The sequence below is a fragment of the Gossypium hirsutum genome, chromosome A09, assembly GCF_007990345.1.
Source record: "Gossypium hirsutum isolate 1008001.06 chromosome A09, Gossypium_hirsutum_v2.1, whole genome shotgun sequence".
Taxonomy (NCBI): domain Eukaryota; kingdom Viridiplantae; phylum Streptophyta; class Magnoliopsida; order Malvales; family Malvaceae; genus Gossypium; species Gossypium hirsutum.
The window spans coordinates 11495902-11514979 of NC_053432.1; the positions used below are offsets into that span (position 1 = coordinate 11495902).

The 19078-nt window shown below is 34.7% G+C and overlaps 1 non-coding gene across 1 annotated transcript; it reads left to right on the forward strand.

Annotated features, from left to right (window-relative positions):
* Positions 1-13909: 13909 nt before the first annotated feature.
* Positions 13910-14016, forward strand: LOC121207289 (small nucleolar RNA R71). The gene has a single exon (XR_005902380.1). It is a non-coding gene; the product is annotated as a small nucleolar RNA R71 (small nucleolar RNA).
* The last annotated feature ends 5062 nt before the right edge of the window (positions 14017-19078 follow it).

The window sequence follows — 19078 nt, forward strand, 5'->3', positions numbered from 1 at the left end:
CGACCACCAGTACATCTTTTTCAGATCATTATACATTTTGTTACTCCCCGGATGTACAGACATAGTATCGCTGTAAGCCTCGTGTAGAATCTTCTGTATGAGCTCTGAATTCTGAGGTACACATACCCTACCTCTGAATAATAGACAACCATCAGAACCAATCTGAAATTCAGAATCATTACCTGACTCACACTGTGCCCGTTTAATCTGTAACTTCTCATAATTCTTCTAAGCTTCACATATTTGCTGTAAAAATGTTGGTTTAGCTCTCAATTCAGCTATGATTGAACCATCATCAGTCAGTGACAACCGGGTATTCATAGCTCGTAAAAAAAATAGAGATTTCTGGCTTAAAACATCAGCTACAACATTAGCTTTACCCAGATGGTAATCAATAATAAAATCATAGTCCTTTATCAGTTCAAGCCACCTACTTGTCTCAAATTCAAATCTTTCTGTGTCATCAAATATTTCAAGCTTTTATGATCGGTATAAATATGACATTTCTCACCGTACAAGTAATGCCGCCATATCTTCAGTGCAAATACAATAGCAGCTAATTCAAGATCATGTACTGGGTAATTTCTTTCATGTGGTTTAAGTTGTCTTGAAGCATAGGCTATTACTTTACCTTATTGCATCAAGACACAACCTAAACCATTTAATGAGGCATCACTGTAAATAACAAATTCCTTACCCGGTTCAGGCTGCACTAATACAGGTGCTTTCGTTAGTAGATCTTTCAATCGGTTGAAACTTTGCTGACATTCATCAGTTCACTCAAACTTTACATCTTTCTGCAATAATCGAGTTATTGGAGAAGCTATCATAGAGAATCCCTATACAAATCTCCGATAATAACTAGCTAAACCTAAGAAACTTCTAACTTCGGATACATTTTTCGGTGGATCCAATTAACAATAGCTGAGATTTTACTTGGATCTACCCTGATGCCTTCAGCAGATATAATATGTCCTAGAAAACCCACTTCTCGAAGCCAAAATTCACATTTACTGAATTTAGCATATAACTGCTTCTCTCGCAGAATTTGCAACATAATTCTCAAATGTTCTGCATGTTCTTCTTTATCCCGAGAATAAACCAAAATATCATCAATGAATATTACTACAAATCTGTCTAAGTACGGTCTGAATATCCGATTCATCAAATCCATGAATACATCAAGTGCATTAGTTATCCCAATCGGCATAACCAGAAACTCATAATGCCCGTACCTGTTTCTGAAGGTTGTTTTTTGCACGTCTGACTCCTTCACCCGTAATTGATAATAACCTGATCGAAGATCAATCTTTGAAAACACAGTAGCACCTTTCAGCTGATCAAATAAATCATCAATCTAGGGTAACGGGTACTTATTCTTTATGGTTACTTTATTAAGCTACCGGTAGTCGATACACAATCTTAAAGACCCGTCTTTCTTTTTCACAAATAGAACCGGAGCACTCCAAGGTGAATGACTCGGTTGGACAAAACCCCTGTCAACAAGTTCTTGCAACTGTGTCTTTAACTCCTTTAATTCTATAGGAGTCATCCGGTATGAAGCTATGGAGATCGGAGTAGTTCCTAGAATCAAATCTATAGAAAATTCCACTTCTCTTTCTGGTGGCAACCCTGGTAATTCCTCTAGAAACACATCGGAAAATTCACATACTATTGGCACTGCCTGTATCTTTGACTCAGATACCTTGGTGTCGAGTACATAACCCAAGTAAGCATCATACCATTTTTTGACATGCCTCTGTGCTGCCATTACTGAAATCACATCAGATAACCCCTCTGTCTGATCAGATTTAACCCGGAGCAACTCACCATTTTGACATTTTAGCACAATATATTTCTGTCTATAATTTACTACTGCATCATGCTGGGTTAACCAATCCATGCCCAATATCATGTCAAATTCATCAAATGGCAGTGACATCAAATCAGCCGAGAAACAATAACCTTTTACCATCAGTGGACAATTTTTACAAATTTTATCCACTAAAACAGATTGTCCCAGGGGGTTCGAGACTTTAACCACAAATTCAGTAGGTTCAATAGATAAATTTTTAATAATTGCAAGTTTAACACATATATATGAATGCATAGAACCAGGATCAATCAATGCAGTAATATCAGTATCAAGTAGAGAAAATGTACTAGTAATAACATGCTGAGGCATCTTCTCTGGCACGGATGGCATATGTCCTAGCAGGTGCTCGTGCTTTAGACCCGCCTGCAATATCTTTTGTAGCTCCTCGGCTACCACTGACATTACCATATGGTCGAGGTGGTCTGCCTCTCAAAACTGGATTACTTAGCTTCGATATTTGCTCAGCTTCTTTTTCACCTCTTTTTGGACAATCTCTAAGGAAATGGTCGAAAGAACCACATCGGTAACAAGCCCCACTCTTAAATCGGAATTCACCAAAATGGATTTTATTACAGTACTGACATCTTGGCTTAAGGGTACCAACACTGCCAACACTGGTAACTGATGGAGTGGAAGGTCTTGGATTAGTGTGTTGAGAACCTTGCTCTCTACACGAATACCCAGTGGCTGAGGTAGAACGATACTGGTACTTCTTCAATTTCTTTGGAGCAGAAAACTGGGATTTTCCCATCGGTCTTTTACTAAAAATTCGAGCTTCCCTTTCAGCCTGTTTCTTTTCTTTGCTCAATTCTTCTGCTTTATAAGCTCTCTCTACCAATGTAGCAAACTCTCGAATTTCAAGAATTCCGATCAATAGCTTAATTTTTTCATTCAACACTTCTTCGAATCGTTTGCACATTTCATCTTCTGACTGTACCCATTCTCAAGCATATTTACTTAATCGAACAAATTCTCTTACATACTCAGATACTGATCTATTACCTTGTTCCAGCTCAAGAAATTCTTTTCTCTTCTGATCGAGAAACCTCTGGCTGATATATTTCTTTCTAAACTCGGTCTGAAAGAATTCCCATGTAATTTCTTCTTTCGGAACAACTGAAGCTTTAGTATTCCACCAATGGTAAGCTGTATCTTTTAGCAGTGAGATGGCTCATTTCAGACATTCTTCTAGTGTACAAGATAATTCCTCCAAAACCCGAGTAGTGTTTTCTAACCAGAATTCAGCCCGTTCGGAATCATCATCAACTGCTGCTCGAAATTCTTCAGCCCCATATTTTCAAATTTTATCTACTGGAGCTTTCCCTTTTCTGACAGATTCAGTACCTGTACCCTGTGGGATCTCGAAAACCGGTGGAGGAGCAGGAGGGGGAGCTTGAACTTGCTGCACTACAAGGTTAGTTCTTAAGTATTGATTAAACCATTCATTCATCATTTGAAAGAAGGCTCGTTTTGCCTCCTCCCCTTGACCCTCAGACACGGGCCTTATGCTACGAGTAACTTCGGCTTCCCTCTGTGCCTGTTCTGGAGCCAAAGCATGACTCCCGGCTTCCTTGGATTGAGCTCAGTCGGTAGACATTTACTATAAGAAAAAAACATTTAAATGGTTAGGAGATATCACACTATCAATAATAATTTAAATGGCATGTATAGCTAATCTCGTATTTGCTACATCGGTCCTAGAATTGGCTAAATCGTAGCTCTGATACCACTAAATGTAATACCCCCTACCCGTATTCATTGCCGGAACCAAGATTTGTTAGTCATACCAATGGTTGACCTTACATTCATATCACATTAACATTTACTTTATTAGAATAGGGTACGAGGTATTACCGGAGTTTACGATTTTTTTATATTCAATATAGCCCTTTATAAATATCTAACCTTCCCTGCAATATTAAATCGAAACCAATCCACATCAACCAAACCAATTCAACATATTTTCAAGATAAATTCATGCATATTTATAAGATAACGTCATCACATACCCAAAACCAGGTTTGTTAACCATACTAATGGCTAACTTTATATTCATTTCACGTTAACATTTACTTTTTTAGCTTATACATGCCATTGATTTCCAAAATAAAGTTTCTTTATATACCGAAATCCTGAGGTTGATAGTGTGATGTGTATCTGACCAAATTTGACCTCCGAGCTCTTAACACTACAAAACAGGGGAAAATGAAACAGGGTAAGCACTTTGTGCTTAGTAAGCTCATGTAACAAGAATTATACTTACCTATTATTTTCAATACAATACAATAAACATTCTTATATCCATTCAATGCATTATTACCCTAACATGCACAAACCATGATTGATGAGCTAATCAATACCATGATTTTCATTTCCTTGTTATTTTTCCATTTTTATCTCGTTGAATTTATTAAAATTTCGATAGATTTTCAGAGGTACAGTTTTAGTGTACAATTCCGGGTCTGTCAATTCATATTCATGTGCGCACATTTCCATTTCAGAGAGCACACTCCCGCGAACCTCCACCTTGCAGTGGGGTTACCAATCCAGGCTAAATCCCCTACAATATAAACTCATAGAGTATTGTCGGGATTACCAGTCCAGCTAAATCCCCATCAATGACAATTACTCTAATGAGCTTGGATCTAAATTACCAGTCCAGGCTAAATTCAGATCCTAATTCGGATTACCCATCCGGGCTTAATCCATTTTACACATATTCTTTGGGAGGGCTATATCAGGATAGGATCACCCGTCCGGGCTAGATCTATTTTATCGTCAATTCCTTTTTAGAGATCCATCAAATTTTCCTTTCATTCAACTGGGTTTCTTTCCCTTTTTATCAAATATATCAATGTTTTATCAAATTTCATACAATGAACATTCAAATCATATTCACATAAAAAACATGCATTTCAAGCATTTAAGAATATAATTCATGTTACATGAACTTACCTTGATACTTGTTCGTGTACAAAAATCTACTAATCCTGAACTTTTTCCTTTCCTCGATCTAGCTTCGTATTTGAATCTTTTGGATCTAAATAAATAAATTTAATTATCAATTTAATACATTTCATGTTCATATGCAACAATTTCTATAATTTCATTATTATTTATAGTTTATTCAAAGTTGTCTATTTGAGTCATAGTCACTAAATTATTTATAACTTGAGCTAAGGAAGTCCAAATTAAGATCCGTTAATTTTCCCTGAAACGAGACTCATACATCTTTTTACCATAAAATTTTCAAAATTTTTGGTCTAGCCAATAAGTACAGTTTATTCTTTAAAGTCACCGCTGTTCTGCTGTCTAATAGTTCTGACCCTTCTTTACTAAAAATTAATTATCTCTTCATAAAGAATTCAGATGATGTTCTTGCTTATTTCTCTTGAAAATAAATTCATTCTGACCTTGTCTTACAAAATTCATTATATCTCATGATTTGCAGATCCATTGCTTACACCATTTCTCCTATAAGAAACTAGACTCAATAATATTTAATTTCATATTTTTTTCATCTTCTAATTCGATTGCTACAATTTATGGTGATTTTTCAAAGTTAGTCTACTGCTACTGTCCAATATTGTTTTAGTGCAAGCTGTTTATTACTATTTTTCCCCTAAGCTTTTAATAAATAACAATTTCGTCCCTACTCAATTAGCCTCTCAATTGAGCTGATTTTTCTCAATTAACACTTTATTCTATCATCTTAAACTAGTTTACAACCTTTAGGAAACAAAATTTCAGCAATAGACTTTAATTCCAAACATTTTCACAATTTGGTCCTAAAAATCAATTTCTATTGAAATTACCTAATAAAATCATCTCATAAACAAATTAAAGCTTTAAGTTCATTCTATTTCATCATAAACTTACAGCACTCAACCATGGTGACTTTCAATTTCATCCATGAAATCAAAAACTAATGAATTTAATAGTAGGACCTAGTTGTAAAAGTCTTAGAAACACAAAAATTACAAGAAAAAGGCAAGGATTAACTCACTTGGTGCAAAAATTATGAAATACCGGCTTAGAGAACCCTCCTATGGCATTTTTAGCTGCTGTAATTGAAGAGAAATGAAGAGAAATCTAGATAATTCCTATTTAGTCCTAGCTTTATTTAGTTAATTTTGTAATATTCCAATTTTTCCCTTAATTTATCAATTTTCCTGCTGATTTCATGCCCTTGTTGTCTAGCCCAAATAAATTTTGGGTCTAATTGTCTTTTAAATCCTCTCTCATTAGACACTTAAGCTATTTAATCATCCCATCCACTTTTACACCTTCTACAATTTAGTTCCTTTCATTTAATTAACTATCCAAACATTAAAATTTCCTAACGAAATTTTAATACCACATTATTAACATTTCATAAATATTTAGAAAATTATTTTTGACTCAGTTTTATGAGATAGAGGTCCCAATACCTTATTTTACCTAATTTCTTCAATAATTTCTTTTTCTAACTAATCACTAAATCAATAAAAATTTTCTATCAATATTTTCATACGATTTTCCTATCATATCAATTTTCATGCAAAAATATTGAAATAAATTTCTCTTTAAATTGGATTGTGGTTACGAAACCACTATTCCGATAACCTTGAATTTAGACCATAACATCTCCCTTCAAGTTCCTTCAGGAGTTTTGGGTTTCTTATGTTTTGTTTTCTTTCGTTTGAGATATTTTCTTTCTTAAGTATGAACTAAACCCCTAAATACCTAAGGGGAATGAAACCTAAGACAGATCTTATTATTATTATCTAAATTGTATGATAAATATTTGAATTGTTCTTAATTATGTGTTCCTAATTCTTGTTTTGATATTCTAGGATATTGATTCAAGTTAAGCTCTTATTCAGAGGAGGAATAGACCCTATCTAAGAGTAAATTTGTCATAATTAAGCGGAGTTGATTGCGTGCCTAGAGATAGGGGGACAAGATTTTGCCAGATTAGGGTGAAACCTAATAAGGGAATCCATAGATCAAGTTAATGCAATTCTAGGGTGTTAATTAGAAAGAGATTTCAATTATTCAACTTAGGGTTAGACGTTATTAGTCTCGAGAGATATAATAATATAACTTAGTGATTTTTACGGGTCAAGTCAAATGAATAAATCATCTGATTCAGAGTCAAATAACAAGTGAAGTCTAAGTGGATTTGTCTTTAGGTATTGTCTCAATTAATCGAATTTTCCCAAAAGTATTTTCCTAAGTTTTTCGTTCTGTGCATTCTTAGTTAGTAATTAGTTTAGACAACCAAACCTCTTAAATTTTAGGCTAGACAATAAAAAGGAAGTAAATACTAGTACTCGTAGTTCCTTTGGGTTTGACAATCCGGTCTTGCTAAACTATACTACTGTTCGGTAGGTACACTTGCCTTAATCGTGATAATAAGTTAGTGTCAAGAATGTTTCATTTATAAATCTTTAAACCTGTTATGAATATCACGCATCAAGAGGAACATTATCAGTGAAGTCCTCAGGTTCATTCTGAGTGTCAAAATGAAACAATTGGTACTGAGGGGGTCCACTCCAATACGCCACTCGATCATCCTCATGTGTATCATACTCGAGATCCTCTATGGGGACATCTAGCAGACAAGTGTGAGTGTGGAGGACTACTTCGGTGTGTTTAGGAGACCAAAGTGTCGAGCGAGGAGAGTCACATAAGGGCCTAAACAGATGGGGCCCTTTCTGTGTCGGTCAGTCTGATGGCGAAAAGTTAAGTCAATGAAGTACGCCAAGTCAAATATATGCCCGGTGGCCATGCTCCATAGGAAATAGGCATCATGAGTACTAACAACTCTAGTGCTCTCCCTTCTATTAGTCAGAATGTGAGCTAAAAGTGCATGAAAGCACCTAAGATTGGAGGGAGAGAAGTCGCCTTCGAGCGACTCGCGTCATATGGTGTCCGACTCGCTGTAAGCTCAGTCCAACAACGAGATGGAGAATAATAGATGTGCTGATGAAGTTGAAGGAAGTGCTCGATGCTCATAAATTCCTTTGTGTAAAGTCCCATAGCTGCACCGAACTTGGAGACAATCATATGTCGCACCAAACCACCAAGTCGAAAGGTGATGGTACCTTGCTTGTCATGAGTCATCATGACCTACTGTACCTAGAACGTCGCACAAAACTCCAAGGTAAACTCCACGTAGGTGGGCTCGATAATAGAGAAAAATCTGTCCGACGAAGCTGTGGTAATGAAGGCGCGAACATCGTCAGCGAGGCAGACCTACTCTAATGTAGCCCAATCAATACAGCAACCTAGAACAAGTGGTTGTATGCGAAAGAGCTGATATAAATCCTCCTGGGGGGCCATCAAAAATCAGAGATAGGGGTGACAGGCCTCGGCGGAAGCGCTCGAGGAGGAGGTCCCACCATTGGTCTTTCGCTTCTTCAAAGCGGGGACTGCGGTCTTGGACTTGCCACGAGTGTTTGTCATGGTTTGCCTGAAAAGGCAAAAGATTTGCATTAATAAATAAATAATCACCAAATATGCAAATAAAATCTGAGAATGAAAAATCCAAGTAGTCATAATTATAAATTACTCCTAAACTAGTATGGAAGAAAACTCAAGCATTCTAGAACTATATAGTCTCAAGCATTCCAGAACTATATAGTGAAACTAAGTATAAATCTGGTGGTGAAAACACTAAGGAATCAAATAACAAATTCATAAAAAAAAAGACAAATCATGATATTCTGAAACGAGGAAAAAATAATTAAATAAATAATCCTAATACTAAGAACAAATTCCAAAAGTGATTGAAACAGTAAGTAGACAGTCTAAATAATAAAAGAAGGATGAATCATAATAGCGATGATAAACTAAAATAGTAGCATGAATAATAAAAGGTGAATGAAAGAATAAAAGAATAGTAGGCAATAAATATAGTCAGAAAAGACAATTCAAATAACTAATAATAAGAATAATAATAAATAATAAATAAATAAAATAATATACTACTAATAATAAATAAGGAATAAAAAATAAAGAAATAATTAATTAAAGAAAAGGGAAGGTAAAAGGGGAAATCGACGGGCGGTGGTCAGAGGTACGGAGGCGCAATGGTCGATGCTGGGGAAAAGGACGGCAGAACGATGGTGGTTCAGGGTGGTTATGTACAAGGGCAGACGAGGGTGCCAAGGTGCGAGGGCCGTGTAACTCACTATCGAGCCCCTATTAGTGCACATGGCCTAGGAGACACTCGTGTGTCCAGGCCATGTGGTAAAAAAACATACTTTTATTAATTTTAAAAATACTATGAAATAAAAATAAGGAAATTAGCTGTGTTAACATTCGGGTTGCCTCCCGAGAAGGGCTTATTTTAAGTCTAAGCTAGACTTACCTTGTGCGCACAATTACGAAGGTTCGCGGAGCTGAAGCTCCTCTCTATCATTTCTAAAATCCTCACCACCATAAAGTTTAAGTAGATGACTGTTTACCTTGAATGTGCCATATTCTAGATGAGTTACCTCTATTGTTCCATATGGGAAAATGGTTTGTACTACAAATGGGCCTGACCATCTTGATTTCAGCTTTCCAGGAAACAACATGAGCTTTGAATTATATAAAAGGACAAGATCTCCAGTTGCGAATTGTTTGGGCTGTTTCAAACAAGCATCATGGCGTTGCTCTTGTTGCTTCTTTATATAATTGAGAGTTCTCATAAGCATTCACTCGCCATTCATCTAACTCGTTCAACTACATCAATCTCTTCTCACCTGCAAGTTTAAGATCATAGTTTAAGAATTTTATAGCCTAGAATGCTTTGTGCTCTAATTCAAATGGTAAATGACAACTTTTTCCATAAACAAGTTCGTAAGGAGATGTTTCTATGAGAGTTTTAAAAGTAGTTCTATAGGCCCATAAAGCGTCATCCACTTTTATCACCCGATCCTTCCTATTTGACTCTACGATTTCTCTAGAATACGATTGAGCTCTCAGTTTGCAACTTCAACTTGTCCACTTGTTTGAGAGTGATAAGGGGTAGCTGTCCTATGATGCACTCCATACTTCTTAAGGACTTTATCAAATTGAACGTTACAAACATGCATACTCCCATTGCTAATAATTGCTCTAGGTGTTCCGAATCAAGAAAAGAGCTTCTTGAGAAATCTAACTACCACTCTAACATCATTAGTAGGTAAAGCTTGAGCTTCTACCCATTTTGACATATAATCGACCGTTACTAGGATGTATTTATTACCAAACGAACTAGGAAATAGGCCCATAAAATCAATGCCCCAGACATCAAATATTTCACATGAGAGCATATAAGTTTGAGGCATTCCATCACATTTAAAAATATTACTTGTTCTCTAGCATTTATCATAAGAAGTAACATACCTGTTTGCGTCCTTGAATAATGTTAGCCAATAAAAACCTGATTCAAGTGTTTTATGTGCTGTCCTAGTCCTACTGTAATGTCCTCCTATTGTCCTGAGTGACAGTGTTCCAAGATTTTACTCTCTTCTGATTTTGTGACACATCTCTGAATTACTTGATCTGCACATTTTGATTTTCTGATACATCTCTGAGTTACTTGATCTGCACATACACAAAAAAGAAAGGGATCCTCCCAAACATAATTTTTCACATTGGCAAAGAATCGCTTCTTTTGATGATGTGTCAACCTTTTTGGTAGGATATTAGCAGCTAGGTAATTCGCAATATCCACAAACCAAGGGACTTCAGAGTCAGTTATAATTAAGCACTGTTCCTTAGGAAATGAGCCATTTATCTCATTTTCATCAAGCTTCTTAAGATGTGAATTCTCTAGCCTAGAAAGGTGATCTGCTTCAAGATTTTTGGATCCCTTTTTATCTTGGATTTCTAAATCGAACTCTTGCAATAATAAAATCCATCTTATAAGTCAAGGTTTTGCATCTAATTTATTGAGGAGATAACAAAGAGCTGAATGGTCTAAATTCATTGAATGCAAAAACCACAGCTAGCACTTCTTTTTCTATAGTAGTGTAATTTTCTTGTGCGGCTGTCAACGTCTTGCTTGCTAGCATAATAAATTGCTTGAAAATGTTTGTCTCTTTACTGTCCAAGAACTGTACCTACTGCAAAATCACTCTCATCACACATTAGTTCAAAGGGTAAATTCCAATCAGGTGCAACCACAATAGGAGCATTAATTAATTTGTCTTTAAGAATATTAAATGTTTCTAAACATTCCTAACTAAAATCGAAAGGTACATTTTTTTCTAGCAAATTCGTTAAAGGCTTAGCTATTTTAAAAAAATATTTAATAAATCTTCTATAAAACCCAACATGTCCTAAAAAGCTTTGAATAGCCTTAATCGAACTAGGAGGAGGTAATTTTTCAATGGTTTTAATTTTCGCTCTATCAACCTCAATCCCTTTACTAGAAATTTTATGGCCAAAAATAATCCCTTCTTGAACAATGAAGTGATATTTTTCCCAATTAAGTAAAAGGTTTGTTTCCTCACATCTCATTAAAATTCGTTTTAAATTTTTAAGAAAAAGATGGAAAGAATTATCGAATACTGAGAAGTCATCCATAAAAACCTCTATAATGTCTTCTACGAATTCATAAAAAATGGCCAACATGCAGTGCTGAAAAGTGGCAGGAGCATTACATAATCCAAAAGGCATTTTTTGGTAAGAAAACGTACCATGCAGACATGTAAATGTCATTGTTTTCTTGGTCCTAGGGAGCTATTGGGATTTGAAAGTAGCCAGAGAGTCCATCTAAGAAGCAATAATACATATGCCTAGATAACCTTTCCAACATTTGATCAATGAAAGGCAAAGGAAAGTGATACTTTCTCGTGGCATCGTTCAACTTCCTATAGTCAATGCAAACACTCCATTCCGTGACTGTTCTTGTTGGAATCAACACATTCTTCTCGTTTGCTACAACAGTCATGCCTCCCTTCTTAGGAACAACCTGTACAGGACTCACCTGTGTACTGTTAGAAATAAGAGAAATAACTCCAGCATCTAGAAGTTTAATTACCTCAGCCTTAACGACTTCTTTCATGTTAGGATTCAGTCATTTTTTATCTTACACACATGGTTTGTATTCATCCTCCATTAAAATTTTATGGGTGCAAAAATAAGAGATGATCTATATAATGTCCAAAATTTTCTAAGTTATGGCTTTTTTATGCTCCTTCAATACCTTTAGTAACTCATCTTTATCATCTGGCTGCAAATCTAAGGCAATAATCATTGGTAGTATAGAATTATTTCCAAGAAACACATATTCTAGATGATTTAGTAATTACTTCAGTTCCAATTTAGGAGGTTCTCCAATAGAGGGTTTTAATTTCAATTCATCGTTTTCCTTAATGCCCTCATAATTCTTCTGTCTCAGTGAAGACTCATTAGAATCTAAATCCATTTTTGTCTCATCTATCATAGTAATATCATCATCTACCTCCTCTCCTTAGACAAGACACAGTTCCAACATGTCTTTATGAACAATTTCCTACAAAAAATCTTGAATAACATGATCAATAGAATCAATAAAATAACAGGAATCATTTTGTTCTATTGAAAATCGCATGGCTTCATAGATTTTAAAAATAATCTCTTCGTCACCTACCCTAAGCACAAGTTTACATCGCCTATATCAATGACAGCCCAGCAGTGGCTAAAAATGGGTGACCTAAAATTAAAGGTACCTCAACATCCTCGTCCATGTCAAGCACAACAAAATTAACAAGGAATATGAATTTATCTACTTTTATAAGCATATCTTCAATAATACCCCTAGGATATTTAACAGATCTATCAGCTAATTGAATACTCATCCTAGTGGGTTTTGGTTCCCCAAGACCAAGCTGCTTGAACATTTTATAAGGCATCAAATTAATACTAGCACTTCAATCATCTAATGCTTTCTCAATATTTAAACTACCAATTAAACAGGGAATAGTAAAACTTCTTGGATCTTTCAGCTTGGTTGGTAGTTTATTTTGAAGAATAGTTGAACATTCTTAGTTGAGTTCCATATTAGATAGCTCTTCAAATTTTCTTTTATTTGTTAAAATCTCCTTCAAAAATTTTGCATATGTTGGCACTTACAAAATAACTTCGAAAAAAGGTAAGTTGATATGCAATTTTTTGAAAAGTTTAAGAAATCTATCGAATTGTGCATCCATACAATCTTTCTTTAACTTTTCCAGATATGGAATTGGTGGTTTATACTCTTTGAGTACTAGTGTTTCACTCACTTCGGGTTTTACTCCTTCATCCTTTTCATTATCATATTCCTGTTGCAGCTTCTTTTTAGGTTTAGTCAACACTTTTCCATTCCTTAGTGTAACTGCTTTTATATGCTCTTTTGGGTTGGGTTCAGTGTTACTTGGTAAACTACCTTGTTTCCTTTCTAAAACTAATTTAGCAAGCTATCCAATTTAAGTTTTGAGCCTATGAATCGACGTTTGTTGATTTTTCAAAGCTGTCTCGGTGTTTTGAAAATGAGTCTCTAACACCGAAATAATTTTTGTCAACATCTCTTCAAGGTGCAGTTTCTTTTCTTACGAATAAGGTTGTTGTTGAAAACCTGGAGGGGGTTGTGGTCTTTGATTTCCTTGACCACCTCATGAGAAATTTGGGTGGGTCCTCTATCCTGCATTATAGTTTTGAGGCATAGAATTATTACCCATATAATTTAATTGCTCATTCTCCATGCTAAGATTGCAGGGTAAATATTCTAAATTATTTATTACACCTCCATTTGTGCTGCATTGCATCACGGGATGTAACTACGCAGAAACACATAAACCATCAATTTTTTTATTCAAGAGTTCTACCTGATTCGATAACATGGTTACCGCATCTAAGTTAAAAACACCGGCTGTTTTTGTGGGCTTCGTCCTCATGACTTGCCATTGATAATTATTCAGTGACATCTCCTCTATAAACTCATAAGCCTCTTTAGGTGTTTTATTATTTAGAGTACCGCCAGCTGCTACATCGATCAATTGCTTAGTTGAGGGGTTCAAACCGTTGTAGAAAGTTTGAGCCTATAGCCATAGAGGTAACCCATGGTGAGGGAACCTTTTCAATAAATCCTTATACCTCTCCCATGCATCATATAGAGTTTCTAAATCCATTTTCACGAAGGAAGAGATATCATTCCTCAGCTTGGCTGTCTTAGCTGGTGGAAAATACTTCAGTAAGAATTTTTTGGTCATTTGATCCCATGTAGTGATAGAACCTCATGGTAGGGGGTTCAACCATCTTTAGCCTTATTCCTCAATGAGAATGGAAACAACCGAAGGTGAATGGCATCGTCAGAATCACCATTTATTTTAAAAGTGTCGCAGAATTATAGAAAGTTGGCCAAATGAGTATTTGGATCTTCATCTTGCAAACCATCGAACTGAATGAATTGTTGAATCATCTAGAAGGTGTTTGGCTTTAGTTCAAAGTTATTCATAGCAAAAACAAGTTTCACGATACTCGATTTAGCCTCAGTTAGAGTGGGCTTGGCATAATCGTACATATCACGAGAAGTAGGATTTGCAGCAACCACAGGAGGTAGCTAATTATTCTAATTTTCAACCATCTCCTTAGTAATATTAATGATGTCCTCTTGCTCTTCCACTATATTCTGCCAATTCTACCTTACTTCTCTATTGTTTCTGTGAGCTGTGCTTTCAATCTCACTGTCAATACTAAAGGTCTTGACGGGTTTCTTCTAATCATATACTAAAGGAACCTGCCAGAAGCAAACAAATGAAAAATTAGAAAAAATTTAACTAAAAAAAAGTGAAATAAATTAAAAATGACTAAATTCATAAAAATTGAGTGGTCCTAATATTTTAGTCTCCCGCAACGGCGCCAAAAACTTGATGAGTCCCTTAAATAACTAAACTCACGACAATGGCAAGCACACCTATCGAATAGTGGTATAGCTGTGGTGAGTCGGGAATATGTATCCATGAGGACTAAAAGTACTAGTAATTACTATCTTTTTATTATCTAGCCAATAAATTTAGGAATTGTTTTTAATCTAAAATGAACTAATTACTAAGAACGGGACAGAGAATAGAATGAGAAAATACTCAAATATAACCAAAGAGAAAGACAATACCCAGGAAAGAATCCACCTAGACTTTACTATTATTATGAATCTGAATTAGACGATTTATTCACTTGCCTTGATCTGTAGAAATCCTTAAATTATGTTAATATCTCTTTCGAGAGTAAGAACAACTGACTCTAGGTTGATTAATTGAAATTTCTTTCTAATTAAAACCCCTATTGTCGCATTAACTCGATCTATAGATTCCCTTATTAGATTTGACTCTAATTCGTTAGATTTATGTCGTCCTATTTCTAGGATTACATGCAACTCCACTTAACTATGCCAGATCTATTCTTAAATATGGACTTTTGCTCTACTGAAATAAGCACATCACAAATAAATTAATATCCTGAAAATATTAAAGCAAGAAATAAGCATACATAATTGAGAACAAGAATCAAGTATTTATCATATAATTCAGAAAATCAAATAATAAGATCAATCATAGGTTTCATCTTCCCTAGGTATCTAAGGAATTTAGCTCATACTCTGGGAGGAAAACATCTCAAAATTAGAATAACAACAAGACATAAGAAACCCAATAAAACTCTGAAGGAAATTTGAATGGAGATCTTTAATCGTGAAGGAGATCTACTTCTGAGTTGATGTTGATGGCGTTCTTCAAGTAATTTCTTTGTTCTACTCTGTATTTTCTCTTTAGTCCTTTTCTAATATGTATTTATAAACTTTAGAATGCTCAGAAACCCTAAAAATTAGGTTTTTTTGCGTAAAAGAGAAGTAGGATTCGAAATCGACACTGGCTAGCACATGGGCATGTGGTCAGCCCGTGTGAGCCCAACTCGTGTGGAAGTGCCTAGGCCGTGTGGGTCCTAAAAATAGCTCTTTTTGTTTGATTTTGGCCCATTTTTTGCTCCTTTCACTTCCCTATGCTCACTTAAGTATAGAAACATAAATGTCAATAATTAAGAGCATCAAATTCATTAATTCACATGATAAATCATCCAAAAGCATGCCAAGCATGAAATTAAAATATGTTACTTTTATGGTTTACCAAATAGCCTATGTTGAATGTCAAGCCGAGAAAGAACATGTGCAAGGGATAGAAATTCACCTCTCCAGTCGCTCTATAATAATCTAATCTTACATCCAAATTGAAATTCAACAAGATTCTAAAATTGAATGAACTTGTCAAAGACCTCTATTTTATTTTTGAGTTGATGTATCCAAGTATGTCTACTCTAGGAATGTATAAAATAAACATAATAGAAACAACCTTCTGAAGAAAATGGAACAGGACCCCACAAGTCTAAGACAAGTAATTCAAAAAGAGAGGAATACATTATCTTAGAATCAGGAAAAAAAAAGTTTACGTGACTTCTTAATTGACAAACAGTACAAACAAATGACAATCTAGACTCATTTGAGACAACACTACAACTTTTGAGTATTTGATGGAATGTTTTATTACAAGGGTGCCTAAGGCATTTATGCCAAAATTTTTAAAACAAAATTAGAAATCACTTTAGCTCCTAGCTCAGTTGTATGTAAATAGGAAGCAGGATCACTTGAAGCTCCAACTTCATAGTGTGCTGAGGTATCAAAAATACAAACCTCCTTGAATGTGGGTTACTAGTCAAATAATAATTGTTTTGATGTCCTTCACAAAATAATGAAAGGGATGGAATTCAAAATAAACTTTATTATATTTTGCAAATTGAGCTACTGATATCAAGTTCTTGCACATAGTTTGAATATAAAGAACATGTTTTTGGTGTAAGAGCCTATTACAAGTGACAATAAAGGAAGAATATACATGAGCAACAAGTAGAAAAGTACCATTTCCCATCAAAAGTTTACTAGTACCTGTGTATTATGTAGTATTATTGGGTGTAGAAACATCATTGGTAATATGATTGGTAGCTTCTAAATCTGGATATCACATCTTGTCAGCATTGTTGTTCAAGGTTACTAAATATGACACCCTGGTTGATCAATGCTTGGTTGCCACTCCTAAGTTGATGTACCAAAAGCTTGACTACAACATTAGTGCACCCCACAACTTTGTGGTGATTGTGTTGAATGCCTCTCATCAGTAAACTGATGAAAATTCATAGACATTGCTTTATCCATATCAGAAATACCTTCAAAAGTCACATAAAACCGGTTATAACGCTTTTGCATTATATGGCTAATTTTTCCATATAGCTAACTGATAAGTGATAAAAGTAACATATTTTAATCTCGTTCTTAATGCGTTTTAGGATTATTATTTATGCAAAATAGTAAATTTTATGCTCTTAATCCTTTAAACTCATGTTTCTATACTTAGGAGAGCGTTTGGGAGCAAAAGGTGTGAAAATCAGACATTTGAAGTAGATTTCAAGAGCCACATGGTCTAGACACATGATCATGTGCTAGACCATGTTGATTTCGCGATTCACATCCCAAACACGCGAAAAGAATACAATTTTTAGGCTTTATGGGCATTCTAAAGTCTATAAATCCCAAATAGAAGAAGACATGAGGAAGCCATCAGAGAATATTGAAGAAAACAACTTAAAGAACACCATTAGAGCCAACTCTGAAGAAGATTGCCATCAAGATTGAACACCTCCTTTTAATTTCTTTTGAAGTTTTTATAAGTTTCTTTGTTTCTTGTGGTTATTCTTTCTTTAAGATGTTTTTATTCAAAATTATGAACTAATTTCCTAGATACCTAGGGGAGATGAACCCTAGGATGAATTCTATTATTTGATTTTTTTCTTATGCGATAAATACTTGATTCTTGTTCTCAGTTATGTGCACTTATCTCTTGTTTTAATATTTCTAGGATATTAATTTATGTTTAATGTGCTTAAATCAGAGGAGGAAAAGTCCCTGTTTAAGAGTAGGTCTAGCATATTTGAATGGAGTTGCATGCAATCCTAGAAATAGGACGACATAAATCTATTGGATTAGAGTCAAATCTAATAGGGGAATCTATAGATCGAGTTAATGCGAAAATAGGGATTTTAATTAGAAAAAGTTTCAATTAACCAACCTAGAGTCAAGTGCTCTTACTCTCGAAAAAGATATTAGCATAATTTAGGAATTTCTACATATCAAGATACCAAGTGAATAAATCATTTAATTCAGATTCATAATGATAGATGAAGTTTGGGTGGATTCTTTCTTAGGTATTGTTTCTCTTATTGGTTATTATTAAATTATTTTCTTGAGTTATTCTTTATTAAATTCCTTAGTTTAATTAATTTAGTAATCTTAGTAATCTTACTTTAAATCAATCATTCCAAATTGTCGGTTAAATAATAGGAAAATAATAATTACTAGTACTTTTAGTCCTCGTGGATATGATATCTTCACCATAGCTATACTATTTTTTATTGGTGCAATTGTCTTTGTCGTATTTTTAGTTAGTAACGTGACACATCAAGTTTTTGGCGCCATTGTCGAAGATTAAAATATTAGGAAAACTTTAATTCTATTAATTTATCCATTTTTATTTTATTTTATTTTATTTTATATTTTTTGTTTTAATTTAAATTTTCTTTTGTTGCTTTTGGAAGGTTCTCTTGGTTTATGACTAGAGGAAACCCGTCGGGTCTATTGCTTTTTGACATTGAGATTGAAAGTATTGCTCACAGAAATTATAAAGAGGTTAGAGAAGCAAGGCAGAGTCAATAGAATATAGTAGACGAACAAGAGGACAACAATATTATTGAGGAGATGGGAGATAATCAAAATATTCAACAATCTCCTGTAGATCCTGTTCCTCGTACTATGTACGATTATGCCAAGCCCACTCTAATTGGGGCTGAATCGAGTATTGTCAGACCTATTATTACTGCAAATAACTTCGAACTGAAGCTGAACACTATTCAGTTGGTACAAAAATATGTTTAGTTTGATGGTTTGCAAGATGAAGATCCAAATACTCATCTGACCAATTTCCTAGAAATTTGCAACACTATAACCTCCCAAACCCGGCCTAGACATTATGGCTAGGTTGAGAAGGCTACATTAGCCACTAAAATGGCTAAGCTAACTTAAGTTACTTTTTAAGACTTAAAAAAAAACTCATTTTAGAGAAAACCATAGTTATACTTTGAGTTAGCTTAAAAGCATTCATTTATTAGGTCGTGTATGCTTAGGATTCA